Raw genomic sequence first — 14,645 nt, 5'->3', positions numbered from 1 at the left:
ACTCATCCATATGATGTGTTTCAAGGGTCAATTAACTTCGGGAGAATTGGTTTAACATGCTTAGATCCAAAATGCATGCTAATTTAGATTGTAATTGAGAATTAGTGAAGTTCAAATTCTGACCATGGTGATTTCTTCAGTTTCAAGTCATCATGTTCAACCCAATGGGGCATCCTGCTCATGAGGCTTTTTGATCCCATTCTTTTTTCAATGTGTTGAAATCATAAGAAAGATTACAATGTGCCAAGAAAGGTTTCACTTTTATGCTTTAGGGCAAAGTTATGGCATGTTGAAGTTGGCATGAAAAACTGGTCATGTAACTTAGAAAATTCTAAGTCCAAAATGCCTGAAAATGACATGTAATCTCTCAATGGATTCCATGGCCTCCCAAGCATAATTTAACTTTGATCCTTGAAGAAAACTTATAGAGGGAATCATTAATGATATTATTGATAATGCGAAAATGTATTGTATTTTTGGCTCTATATGCACTGCTTTTTACTCGATTAACACTATTTATTACACAGTACTTTATGTTTATCTGCAGGTATTTATCGATTAAAAGGTTTACTGCAAGAAAAATGGGAAATAGCAAAAAGGAAAGAAAAAAGGTAAGAAAAGATAAGGAAATGAGGTTTCCAATGGAATAATGGGCCACCAAAGCAAATGGGCTTGTGGCGCCCATTACCTAAAGGATGTGGCGCCCGCCACATTGGGCCAAAAGGAAGGCGGCGCCCGCCACCAACCCTTGAAATATGGCACTCGCCACTCATCATAGATTTAGGGTTGTGGCAACCGCCACAACCGAGTCTCCCCATTTTTCCTACTTTTTCACAACCCTTTTAGCCACGGTTTCCACTACTCTTACTACAATTGAGGAATGTGAAAAGGATATAAAAAGGGGACCATTCAGGCTCTGTCTCTTCTTCCAGTTTTTAGTTTACGCTTAATTATTTTCAACACTATTTTTCTTCTAGTTTTCTAGGAAATTTCTTACCATTGTAAAAGTGATAGTTTCTCCACATCGGGGACTATTGCGGATCATTATTTTTTATGCATTTGGGATTCAATTGTAAGAGATATTCATTGCCAAAGCCTGCCGGAATTATTTAATCGAAGATTCAAGATTCAATCCCAGTTCTTAAATTGCCATCCAGATTTATTATTGTTTACTGTTTTATTTATTTATGCCTTACTGTATGTTTAATTCCTTAATTTCCATGTCTGTCACCGGATTTATGTATGGCTAAACCCTTAGGGATCAGTATGTAAAGATCGTCGAAACGACGAGATTCAATAAATAATTGGTGTTAGTTTTCATAAAACTTATTTTTCCGGTTTAGTTTCTTATTTTAATCAAACTGTTTTTCGTATGAGACTCCAAAACAAACTAAGGTTACGATAAATAAAAACGAGAGTTTGAGATTTTAACCAGATAGCTGAAACTAGGCATTGATCCTAAATACAGCGAGAGCGCTTTAGGATTAATTAGAATTTGTCTATATTCAAAAAGTACTTTTAAATTCAAAATGAGACCGCGAGAGCCAAGCATTCTGGTTTAGGAGTATGGTCGGAGTCAATAAAACGAGAATGTGAGGCTAAGTCCTTTCTATAAATAATTTCTACTGAAGAATATTTTAACCAATAAGATTACATCAAATATTTATCGAATCCCCGAGGTTTGATGTATTATATACCGATATCCCATATATCTTATATCTGTATCTTTATTCTATTCTACAATTATTTCTCTTCATCCCCCCAATCTTAGAACAATCATTCGCCTTAGATTTACATAGTAACGTCAGACACCGATACGTTCGATTATTTATCCTTGTGGGTTCGATAATCTTTAAAACTACACGATAGGACTTTGCACTTGCAGTCACGATTCACATAGACTTACCAAAGTCGCAATCAAGTTTTTGGCGCCGTTGTCGGGGACTAATTTAGTCGATATCGTAACTCTAACGTTACCCAGTATAGACTAAGGCAATAATTCTTTTTCCCTTTCTACATCTTTCGAGTGTATGACAAGTACTCGCTCTCAAGGTGAGAAATTAAAGCTACAACTCGACGAACCCGAGCGTTATCTTAGGTTAGAATGCCGGATATGAGACTTGATACGGGAACATCGTATCAAGCTAAATCTTCCTGACCTTAACATTCCTACTTCTGCATCAGTTGTTCAACCAGAGATGGTCGAACAAGTGCAAAACCGTCCTCTTAAGTATTATGCAATCCCTTCACAGGATGAACCTTATAACAGCATCGCTGCCCCTGTGATCGAAGCCAACAATTTCAAACTAAAACCCTCACTGTTGTCAGCCGTACAGCAAAACCAGATTTCAGGTAGTCCCACGGAGGACCCGAACCTACACTTGCCAGTAATTTTGCAATAAGCTGACACGGTGAAAGCGAATGGTGTCAGCTCAGAAGCTATAAGACTTCGTCTTTTCCCATTTTCATTAAGAGATAGAGCTAGAGCTTGGCTCCAGTCTCTACCATCCAAATCTGTCACTACGTGGAACGAGTTGAAGAAAGTCTTCTTAGCTCGATATTTCCCACCTAGCAAGACGGCTATGCTAAGAGCCCAAATAAACGGATTTAAACAAAAGCATAATGAATCACTTTTTGAAGCCTAGGAGAGATACAAAGACATGATGAGGCTATGCCCACATCAAGGTCTAGAAGAATGGATGATAATTCACACCTTTTATAACGGTCTCTTGTACAATACAAGATTGAAAATAGACGCCTCCGCAGGTGGCGCATTGATGGATAAACCATACATCGAGGCCTATCAACTCATTGAAAGTATGGCCCAAAATCATTACCAATAGGGAAGCGAAAGAACCTCTGTAGAAAAACCTCAATCGAAGGGCGGCATGTACGAATTGAGCAGTCTTGACCATGTCACTATAGTTCGAATTATTGTACAGCCTACTCACACCAAAGGTGATACTTACTATCTAACCTATAGGTAATCAAGTGTGCAAGAACAATCCTCTTGCCACACCAACCCTTGTGTCCAACAATCCTGGATCACAAGTCAAATAGAAATAAATCTTTTTGATGATTTGAATAAAGTGTAGTACTATCAATCTTTTCTTGATTGATCTTCTCCTTAGATAAATAATTCACTCAATGAATAATATATAAGTGTTCAACAAAAATGGAATGAGATAAAATTTTGGTTATGAACACTTTTATGAAATATTGAAAAAATATGAAAGAGTGATTATCTTAAGTTTTTATGAAAGTTCTTGGAGGTGAATTTTCATTTAAAAAATTCAAGAATTTATATTGACAAAATACCTTTTCAAAGAGGTATAATTTTCTTTATAAAAATTGATGAAAAGGTATAAGTTTTTGAAAATCATTTTTTACTGAAACGAACAGTGTTAACCGGTTAACCAAATGGGTTAACCGGTTAACGCATATAACGTTAACAAGGAAGTTCAAAAACAGGGCCGTTAACCGGTTAACCCATATGGTTAACCGGTTAACACTGTTGAAATGCAGAAAAATACTTTAAGAAAAATGTGTCTGTCATTTCAACATGTTAAAAATTGGATAGGTTAAATATGGAAATGCAAATCATGATTGTTGAACACTTGTATACTAATCTAAGAGTGAATTAGATATACCTTAGAAGTGAATCAACAAACTTCCAAAAAGTTGGCTTGAAAAAGAAGCTTGAGCCAAATGTTGCTTATGCATATATGGCTTGATCACTTTGATGCTTGAATTCTCTTGAAGCTCTTCTCTTTTTGCATTGATACATGTTGTCTTCATCAAAAAAAATTTTGGATTGAAGCTTGCTTCTACAATCTCCCCCTTTTTGATGATGACAACCAACTTTGAGATAGATGCTTGAGAGTGAAGTTTCTCTAATTTGATTTTCCCCCTAAGTTCAAGAACTCCCCCTAAATGAGAGGCATAACCCAAAACATTCTGCATAGAGAAACCATTAGAGAAACAAGTATTCTCCCCCTTTGGCATTAGCAAAAAGGAAGAAACTGATGAAAAAGAAAAGCATACAAGCATACACGCATGATGTGATCATTTAATAAACATTCAAGCACATATGATGACAGAAATATAATTGGATTAGTTGAAAAGTGTACGATAAACATAATCAGCATAATCATAATCTAGAACTAAAAACAGAATAACACATAACAATAACACAGATAAAACATAGTGCTTTAATCTTCCTCCAAACTGTCCTCATTCTCCTCGCCTTCCGCTTCACTACCGGCTTCACCTTCATCATCTTCCACGGGAAGGTTGCGAGAACTCAACACAAGGTTTCAAAGGCTTTTGATAGCACGGGTGGTTTCAAGGTGTTGGCTCATCATGGTGGTATATAGGAACTCGTTTGTAATGCCACCCTCCGGAATAGGGAAGTTTGAAGAAGAAGACCCGTCATCATACTTGCAAGATCCGTCGTTGCTTTGAACAATACCGGTATTCTTCATAATAGTAACGTCGTTGATCTCATTGGCGGTTGTGGTCATAGCAATGAACGGTTCTCTTCCGATTTCCATATCTGTTAATTCCAAAATCGTTGAAATAAGACGACCATACGACAACGTAGTCTTGAGGGAGAGTTGTTGTTTGAGATGATACATCATAGTAGGAAGCCAATTAGTTCTGATCTTGTTCTTTATAGAACATAGAACCTGCATCTCCAAGTCATTGATTTGTGCAAGATTTGAATCCTTTGGCAGCAAAACATGGCAGATAACATAATGTAGCAATCAATCATCAACAGACAAGTTCTTTGCATAACAAAGTATGCGAGAAGTACGCTGTCCCGACACAACAGCAGCCCTTGGAAATCTACAGATAGAGTAATAATATTCCATTTTATCATATTGAGCCCATTTTCCATCAACATGGTTAACACCTTTCCGAAGAAAAAATCTCGAATAGGGAATCCTAAGAGACGCAGCCAGCGAACTTAGGTCTGTCTCAATTTCACAATCTCTCACAGTGGCAAACAACATATGTTGATCATCATCATTCAGATTCAAGGTGAAATGGTTCAGAAAAGATTTTACCAAATCAGTATAAATTTTGCCATTATCAGTGATAAACTCATGCAACCCTTGATATTTCAACAGTTCAGGGAAGGTGAAAGTAATAGGTGTGAAGGATTTGAGGTTCACATACTTACCCTTGAGAAGATGTCTAACCCTGACTTTGAAATCCATTCTTCTCTTCTTTGCTATTTCCATTTTCATCTCTTCCTCTTCACTGCTAGATGCTGACACAGGAGCCTTTCCCATTCTTGGAGGAGCCATGGAAGAAGATGGAGATTCTAGGGTGTTAAGAAGGATTTTCGGAATAGGATTTTGAGAGTTAATAAGAGGGTATGGTTGAGTGGGGTTTAATGGGGCTTTAATGACACTCAAGAAGATTGAAAGTTGAAGAAGTGAGATGAGTGCTTTATGGTGAGTAAATGTAGAAGGAGTAGGAGTTATGAGGTGTAGGTGAAGAGTAAAGCACATGCACCAAACATAAACACACATACCAAAATAAAATTAAAATTAAAAGGTATTAAACATTCTGTCTTTTAAAATTAGCGGAGAACTGCTTTCTGGGAGGCATTAACCGGTTAACCTATTCCGTTAACCGGTTAACGGACTGAAAATTTCAAAAAAATAATAAAAAACAGCAGCTCTGTTTTGAAAAATTGGGAAAAGATTTTCACAAAAAATTTTCACAAAGTATTAGCACATATCAATAGGCAACTTTTGATCAAAAAATATTTTAAAACCGATAGTTTTCGGACATGCGAAAGTAAGAAAAACTAAAAACGGAGAAAAAGGAGTGCTAGCATTGCATAACATAAAAAGTGAAAATAAGCATATTTGAAGTTACTATACCACATAACAAGCAATTTTAAGAAAAGTTTAGATGTCACCTTCATTGAGAATACCAAGTTCTCGCCGAATCTTGAAAAATTGCTCTTTAGCCAATGGTTTTGTGAATATGTCGGCAAGTTGGTTATGTGTATCCATAAACGTAACATCTACATCTCTGTTCAGCACGTGATCTCGAAGGAAATGATGCTGGATATCTATGTGCTTTGTCCTTGAATGCATGATCGGGTTCTTTGTGATGTTGATGGCACTTGTGTTATCGCATCGAAGAGGAATGCAGCCGAGGTCTACACCAAAATCCAGAAGTTGTTGCTTAAGCCATAAAATTTGTGCACAACAACTGCTTGCTGCAATGTACTCCGCTTCGGCCGTGCTAAGTGCGACACATGATTGCTTCTTGCATGCCCACGACACTAGTGCATTCCCGAGAATGTGACAAGTACCACTTGTGCTTTTTCTATCGGTCTTACATCCTACATAGTCAGCGTCAGAATAACCAATCAAGGAGCATATACTATCTTTTGGATACCATAGTCCGACGTTCGTTGTTCCTTTGAGGAATTTCATAATCCTCTTCACGGCGGTGAGATGCGATTCCTTCGGGTTTGCTTGAAAGCGTGCACACAAACATACACTAAACATAATGTCAGGACGACTTACCGTCAAATATAGTAATGAACCAATCATACCTCGATATTTTGTAATATCTATTGAAACTCCGGATTCATCTTGATCAACGTACGTTCCGGATCCCATAGGAATGGACATCACTTTGCAACTATCCATATCGAATCTTTTCAACAATTCCTTGCAATACTTGGATTGGTTGATGAAGATGCCATCCTTTGTTTGCTTGATTTGTAATCCAAGAAAATAGTTCAATTTTCCCTTCATGGACATCTCGAATTCTCCTTGCATCATGATTGAAAATTCTTCGCAAAGATCTTTGTTTGTTGAACCGAAAATGATGTCGTCGACATAGACTTGAGCCAATAAGGTATTACCCTTGATCTTCTTTATGAACAAAGTCTTGTCAACCTTTTCTTTTACAAATCCCTTTTCACATAGAAAGTTGCTGAGGCGATCATACCAAGCTCTTGGTGCTTGCTTTAGGCCATATAGTGCTTTCTTCAACTGGTACACATGTGAAGGATTCTTGAAGTCTTCAAAACCCGGAGGTTGTTTGACGTAGACTTCTTCATTGATATAGCCATTTAGGAAAGCGCTTTTGACATCCATCTGAAACAATTGAAAATTCATAGAACAAGCTTAAGCAAGTAATAATCGAATTGCTTCTAACCTTGCTACCAGAGCGAATGTTTCATCAAAATCAATTCCTTCCTGTTGGTTGTATCCTTGTGCGACCAATCTTGCTTTGTTACGAACTATGATACCATTCTCATCAAGTTTGTTCTTGAAGACCCATCTTGTTCCTATGATGTGCTTATTGTCCGGTCTTGGTACAAGACTCTAAACTTGATTTCTTTCGAATTGGTTGAGTTCTTCTTGCATTGCTACTATCCATTGATTGTCTCTTAAGGCTTCATCGAATTTGGTTGGTTTTATTTGAGATACAAAAGTCATGTTGAGACAAGCATCCTTGAGATTTAGTCGTGTTGCAACGCCTTGGCTAATATCACCAATAACTTTATCGATCGGGTGATCTCTATGAGTTTTCCATTCTTTCGGTAGATCATGATGTTCTTCAATGATTGGTGAGCCATCTCCTTGTGGTATTTGTTGAACATTTGAAGGTTCCTTTTGTTGTGACATATCTATTATATCATCATCATCATCAACAATAATGTTATCCTCTTTCGAGGGGTTAGTTTCATCAAAAGATACATGCATTGATTCTTCAATAGTAAGAGTTCTTTTATTAAAAATTCTAAATGCCTTACTAGATAGAGAGTAGCCAAGGAAGATACCTTCGTCGGATTTCTCATCGAACTTACCAAGGTTGTCCTTTCCATTGTTGAGGACAAAACATTTGCACCCAAAGATGTGAAAGAAAGATATATTAGGCTTCCTTCCTTTGAAAAGCTCATACGGAGTCTTTTTGAGAATCGGCCGAATGTTGACACGGTTGCTAACAAAGCATGTTGTGCTAACTGCGTTCGCCCAAAAATATTTAGGAAGGTTGGAGTCACTGAGCATTGTTCTTGCGAGCTCCACCAAAGATCTATTCTTTCTTTCTACGACACCATTTTGTTGTGGTGTTCGTGGTGCGGAGAAGTTGTGAGAAATTCCGTGCTCTTCGCAAAATTCTTCAAAGAATGTGTTTTGAAATTCTCCACCGTAGTCACTTCTTATGGAGGTTATTGTGAGGGACTTCTCGTTTTGAATTTGTTTCGCATACTTTTTGAACGCCTTGAAAGCATCGCTTTTCTGCACAAGAAACAATGTCCACGTATATCTAGAAAAATCATCAACAATCACTAAAGCGTAAACATTACCTCCGAAGCTTTTCGTTCTTGATGGACCGAAGAGATCCATGTGCAAGAGTTGAAGTGGCCTTGACGAAGATACGACATTCTTGGATTTGAAAGTTGTCTTGGTTTGCTTTCCCTTTTGACATGCGTCACATAACTTATCCTTGATGAACTTAATCTTTGGAAGACCAACAACTAGATCATGCTATATCAACTTGTTCATGTGCTCCATGTGAATGTGAGCAAATCTTTTATGCCATAGCCAAGCCTCGTTGTTGTTTGTCATTAAGCATTTTACCTTCAAGGAAGAGTCATCAAAAGAAGTCATAAAAATATTATTAACCCTTTTACCTTTTAGCAAAATGTCATGGGTGACTTCATGTTCTATCACACATTCATCCTTTGTGAAGTTGATCCGGAACCCTTTGTCACACAATTGACTTATGCTAAGTAGGTTGTGCTTTAGGCCTTCAACATAAAGGACATCTTCGATGATGGTAAAAGGAGGTGCTCCAATGGTTCCTACTCCAAGGATCTTTCCTTTAGTGTCATCACTGTATGTAACATATCCTTTGGCCTTTAACGATAGATGTGAAAAATTGTCGACATCGCCCTTCATATGCTTTGAACAACCGCTATCAAGATACCATTGATTCGAGGTTGTCTTCAAGCATACCTACAAAACAAAATTAAATTTTGTTAGGTACCCAAATTGCTTTGGGTCCTTGGTAGTTAGTACCCTTTTTAACCCACACATAATGCCCTTTTGGAACGCTAAAGTTTCGCACATAACAAGCATTAGGTGTGTGACATTTGATTCCACAATAAAAGCAAGTAGGTTGAAAATGACTTCTATATCTAGGAACATAATTCTTCTTCTTAGCAATCATTTTCTTTTTATGACTTTGATGCACACTTTTAGAATTGTTTACTTTCTCTTTAACAACTTGTTCACTTGCTTTAACAAAAATGGTCTCATTTGTGCTTGGTTTGGAAAACTTAGAATATCCTAATCCACTTTTATCATTAGAATACCTTTGGTGCTTAAGAATTTCCTCCAAGCCAATTTGACATTTTTCATATCTTTCTAAAACTCTTTTAAGTTGAACAATTTGAAAATATAAAGACTCACAATTCTTACATACAAGACTTTGTTTTTCATCCATGAACTTTTGTTTTTCACTTTCAATATATTTTTCCAAAGCAATATTTTTTTCTTCTAAGGATGAAATTTGTTTCTTTTGGGATGAAATATTTTTATACAAGGTCTTGCATTCTTTTAAGAGTTCATCTATAACATCTTGTGCGTCATTGTCATAAACTGAAAAATTGCTACTAACCTCATCGATTTCTTCATCGGATTGATGTGAAGCCATAAGAGCCATGTTCGCACATTCATCGCTTTCCGATTCCGAAGATGAACTGATCTCATTATCGTCCCAAGCAACATAAGCCTTTTTGTTTTTGAATTCCTTCTTGCCTTTGAATCCTCCTTTCTTTGCAAGTTTCGGGCAATCCGGCTTTATGTAACCTTGTTGTCCACATTCATAACAAGTGACGTCTTGCATTGATGTGGATGCTTCCTTTTTCCTGAAATGTTTATTCTTTTTAGGATAAGAGGAATTTTTATTTTTATTAAAAAACTTACCAAGCTTCTTCACAAGAAGCATAAAGTTCTCATCTTCGGACGTCTCATCATCTTTGTCATTTTTTAAATCAACCTTCAAGGCAATCCCCTTGGACTTCTTTTCTTGACTTCCGTGCTTCTCGAGCCTTCCAAGTTCCAATTCGTGTTCTTGAAGTTTGCCAAATAGAGACGCGTATGTCATTGTTGAGAGACTCTTCTTTTCCGAAATAGCGGTCACTTTCGGTTGCCATTCTCTTGTCAAAGATCTTAAAACTTTCAGGTTGAGATCATCATTGGTGAAGGTTTTACCAAGAGCAATCAAGTGATTTGTTAGATGGACAAATCTCTTTTGTAAGGCAACTATAGATTCACCGGGCTGCATGCGAAACATATCATATTCTTGACTTAGAGTGTTTAGCCTCGATCTCTTCACTTCGGTGGTTCCTTCATGTGTTTCTACCAAGGTGTCCCAAATCTCCTTTGCCGATTTACATTGAGATATACGAAAGAACTCGTCCATACTAAGAGCGCTTTGGAGTATGTTGATTGCCTTCTTCTCATTCAAAATCTTTTTCCTATCATCTTCGTCATAAGTGTTTTTCAACTTTGGGGTACCAACTCCATTCACCACATTCACCGGTTTGTGTGGACCCTCTTTAACTGCTTCCCATATACCTTCCCCTTGGGACTCAAGATGAGCCTTCATTCTGATTTTCCAGAAATCGAAATATTCTCCGGAGAAGAGTGGGGGCTTGTTGCTACTTCCACCATCTTTGAAAACCAGGTTTATGCTTGCGGAAGCCATGTTGATCTCTAGGAACAAGTCACCTATAACTTACTTTGATGCCAATTGTAAGTTGTAAATGCGCCTAAGAGGGGGGGGGGGGTGAATTAGGTGGTTAAAAATTCTTCGAACTTGTTTCCGGTTTTTGGTTATTTTTCGTTTAGGTGCGGAAAAATAAATTGCGGAAAGTAAAAAGACACCGGAATTTTTAGTGGTTCCCTTTACAATCTGAAGGTACATCCACTCCCCTTTCGACTCGAAAGAGATTTCACTATAGTTCGAATTATTGTACAGCCTACTCACACCAAAGGTGATGCTTACTATCTAACCTATAGGTAATCAAGTGTGCAAGAACAATCCTCTTGCCACACCAACCCTTGTGTCCAACAATCCTGGATCACAAGTCAAATAGAAATAAATCTTTTTGATGATTTGAATAAAGTATAGTACTATCAATCTTCTCTTGATTGATCTTCTCCTTAGATAAATAATTCACTCAATGAATAATATATAAGTGTTCAACAAAAATGGAATGAGATGAAAATTTGGTTATGAACACTTTTATGAAATATTGAAAAAATATGAAAGAGTGAGTATCTTAAGTTTTTATGAAAGTTCTTGGAGGTGAATTTTCATTTAAAAGATTCAAGAATTTATATTGACAAAACACCTTTTCAAAGAGGTATAATTTTCTTTATAAAAATTGATGAAAAGGTATAAGTTTTTGAAAATCATTTTTTACTGAAACGAACAGTGTTAACCGGTTAACCAAATGGGTTAACCGGTTAACGCGTATAACGTTAACAAGGAAGTTCAGAAACAGGGTTGTTAACCGGTTAACCCATATGGTTAACCGGTTAACACTGTTGAAATGCAGAAAAATACTTTAAGAAAAATGTGTCTTTCATTTCAACATGTTAAAAATTGGTTAGGTTAAATATGGAAATGCAAATCATGATTGTTGAACACTTGTATACTAATCTAAGAGTGAATTAGATATACCTTAGAAGTTGTCGCAACCTGAAAAATACAGTGCACGAAAAAAACAACCGGCGAAAGAAAAAGACAGAAGAGTCGCCACCGTGCGTTATTCATCCCAAAGGAGGGAAAGGAAACGCTCGAAGTAAACCTGAAAAAGGAAAGGACAAGACGGGGTCTCGCAACCAAATCTTGGGTTCGGGAGTCGGTTATGCGAAGGGAATGTATTAGCACCCCTACGCATCCATAGTACTCTACGGGATCCACTTTTATGGTTTTTGTCTAAAGGGTGTGGGTTTACCTAATGTGTTTATTTACTAAAAAGGTTAAGAGAAATGACTCGCGCGTATGTCGCATCCACTGAATACGTATCTCATATGAATATGAGAATCAGAGTCTTCGTAGCTCGGCTGACCTATGGGTTGGGGGATGTGTGCTCGCTAAGACATCGCGTCTTATGCCTACGTATCTCATCTGGAATGAGAATCAGAGCAAGCCGAAGTTCGGCTAACTACGGGGTTGTGGATTGGGTTTTGGACGAACAACGTTACTATGCAATCTACCGGATGCTCGACCTTTGGAGACTTACTCGCCTGTAGTAGAAGGAGTAAACGTGTGTTATGGGTTTTAGGGTTTGGGATGCTTGAGGGCAAACAGGCAGTCCTTGACGAAGGAACCGCGCTACATGTGGGGATATGAATACAAAACACAAAACATGTATCTCAAAGTAAAATGCCACCAAGGGGCTCAAACATTGCCTCCTATCGAGGTCTTCCAGCTAAGAAAGCGATAAAGTACGAGAAAAGGAAAAAATTACCACACGGATAAAGATCCGAAGTTACAGCAATTAAAGGAATGGGAAACCAAGGGATCCTTCCAAGCTAACATCATCAAAGAAAGTGGGTCAGTACAGATAATCGGAATGAATCTCCAGGGGGTATCCCACAAATAAAGTGGGAAACCACGCAAGTTATCCCTGCAAACGTCATGTGAGCCCTCACAAAAAAAACTCAACAAACAGGTTAGAGAAACAAAATAGGGTAACCAAGAGTTGCCCCTAAATCAAAATGTAACCACATGAATAATTCCATCAAAATTCACAAAAAGCTCACAAAAAGCAATCAAGGGTAGAAGGCCTAAACCTCTTGTCAAACACATGCATCAAAAGGGTATCAAATTCACCCATAATACCTCATACATTTAGAGCATTCAAATTAAAGGCATAAAGATGATGGATATATGGCAAACCTGATTGGAGAGCTTGATTGAAATTGAGTTGCACCCGTGAGGTTTACAAAACAATCTTTAGGGTTTATGTGAGGCAGAGGTGATTCTGTGCAGTTGAGTTCCCTTCAGGGTTTGGAGGCTGCTCTAAACTCTGTTAGTTCTTCTCTCACTATCTTTTTCCTCAGGGTTTTGTTCCAAGGAAACCTCAGAGTATTTTGCTTCCCCCATTTTCTCAAGTGAATCTCCTAGTGTAACTCCAAGTGTGTTTTCCTCTACTGAAACTTCAGTATTTATAGACTGATTTTCGTGGGTAGTGGGCTCAAATGAGGGAGACCCAAGTCCAAAAAAATTTGTTATATTTTATTTATTTATTTAATTAATTTTATTTATTTATTTATTTTTAACTTTTTTTTTTTCTTTTTTTTTTTTTTTTTTTTTCGTTTTCGTTTTTTTTTTTTTTTTTTTTTTTTTTTTTTTAAGTTTCTTGGATCTAATTCTGATTGACATGATGAAATGCAATGTATCTAATATTAAATGACCTAAAAATGAATGCATGCATGAGGTGTAAAGCGTATGCTTCCAGGAAAAATGAAGGGTAAATTTTGGGGTATTACAGCTGCCCCTATTCAATCAACTGGAGACCTGGAAAGAAGATAGCAGCGACTTTCGTGCTTTCGAGGTATCAAGGGATTGAATATAATAAAAACCCAAAAATTTGCACTGAAGTGAAGTGAAGTAACAATGCCTGTCAGAATCGGCAAAGAGGTGGTCTTGAAAGAAGAATCCGTCTGGTACGGTGAGAGTCAGTCTGAATATCGAAAAAGAATGTTAAAATGGATACCAAAATAAATGGTAACACAGAAATAACCATGGCCTGAATGTCGCTCATCAGTCTGAATACTGGAAAGGACTTCGATCTGAGCATCGGAAAATTGGCCTGAATGCCACAAGTCGCATCGACCTGAACGTCGGAAACTTCTTCGATCTGAACATCGGAAAGACTTGGCCTGAATGTCACTTCGATCTGAATATCGGGAAAACTGGCCTAAATGCCACTTTGATCTGAATATCGGAACACTGGCCTGAATGCCACTTCGATATGAATATCGGAACACTGGCCTGAATGCCACAAGTCGCATCGACCTGACCGTCGGAAACTTCTTCGATCTGAACATCGGAACACTGGCCTGAATGCCACTTCGGTCTGGATACCGGAAAACTGGCCTGAATGCCACTTCGATCTGGATACCGGAAAACTGGCCTGAATGCCACTTCGGTCTGGATACCGGAAAACTGGCCTGAATGCCACAAGTTGCATCGACCTGAACGTCGGAAACTTCTTCGATCTGAACATCGGAAAACTTTATGCCTGTCAGCATTGGCAGAAATAGGGAATGATAATAAAGGCAACGCATGGGCCAATGACACTTGCTGGGGATAACCAAGGTGGGTCATGAACAATCTTCAGTCTGAGTACTAGAAACAACTTCTAGCTTATCACTTGGGATACCGAGAATGTTTTATGCTTACATACGTATGTTTGAATCTTTCAAAGGCGTAATGCTCCATGAAAATGGAAATGCTACGCGATTTGGAAGGATGCAATGCAATATGATTCTATATGCAGGGATGCGAAATGCTGGTAGAATGCCAAGTTAAGGCAAGGGGATCTGCTGGGGAAATGATCACCATCTTCTGGACCC

The 14,645-nt window shown here is 37.8% G+C and overlaps 1 non-coding gene across 1 annotated transcript; it reads right to left on the bottom strand.

Moving 5' to 3' along the window:
* Positions 1-2,582: 2,582 nt before the first annotated feature.
* On the bottom strand, positions 2,583-2,689 carry LOC127116075 (small nucleolar RNA R71). The gene has a single exon (XR_007801060.1). It is a non-coding gene; the product is annotated as a small nucleolar RNA R71 (small nucleolar RNA).
* Between the last annotated feature and the right edge of the window lie 11,956 nt (positions 2,690-14,645).

Source organism: Lathyrus oleraceus, chromosome 1 (genome assembly GCF_024323335.1).
Source record: "Lathyrus oleraceus cultivar Zhongwan6 chromosome 1, CAAS_Psat_ZW6_1.0, whole genome shotgun sequence".
Taxonomy (NCBI): Eukaryota; Viridiplantae; Streptophyta; class Magnoliopsida; order Fabales; family Fabaceae; genus Lathyrus; species Lathyrus oleraceus.
Note: the sequence above shows the minus strand (reverse complement) of the source record. Positions and strands in the feature narration are given on the sequence as shown.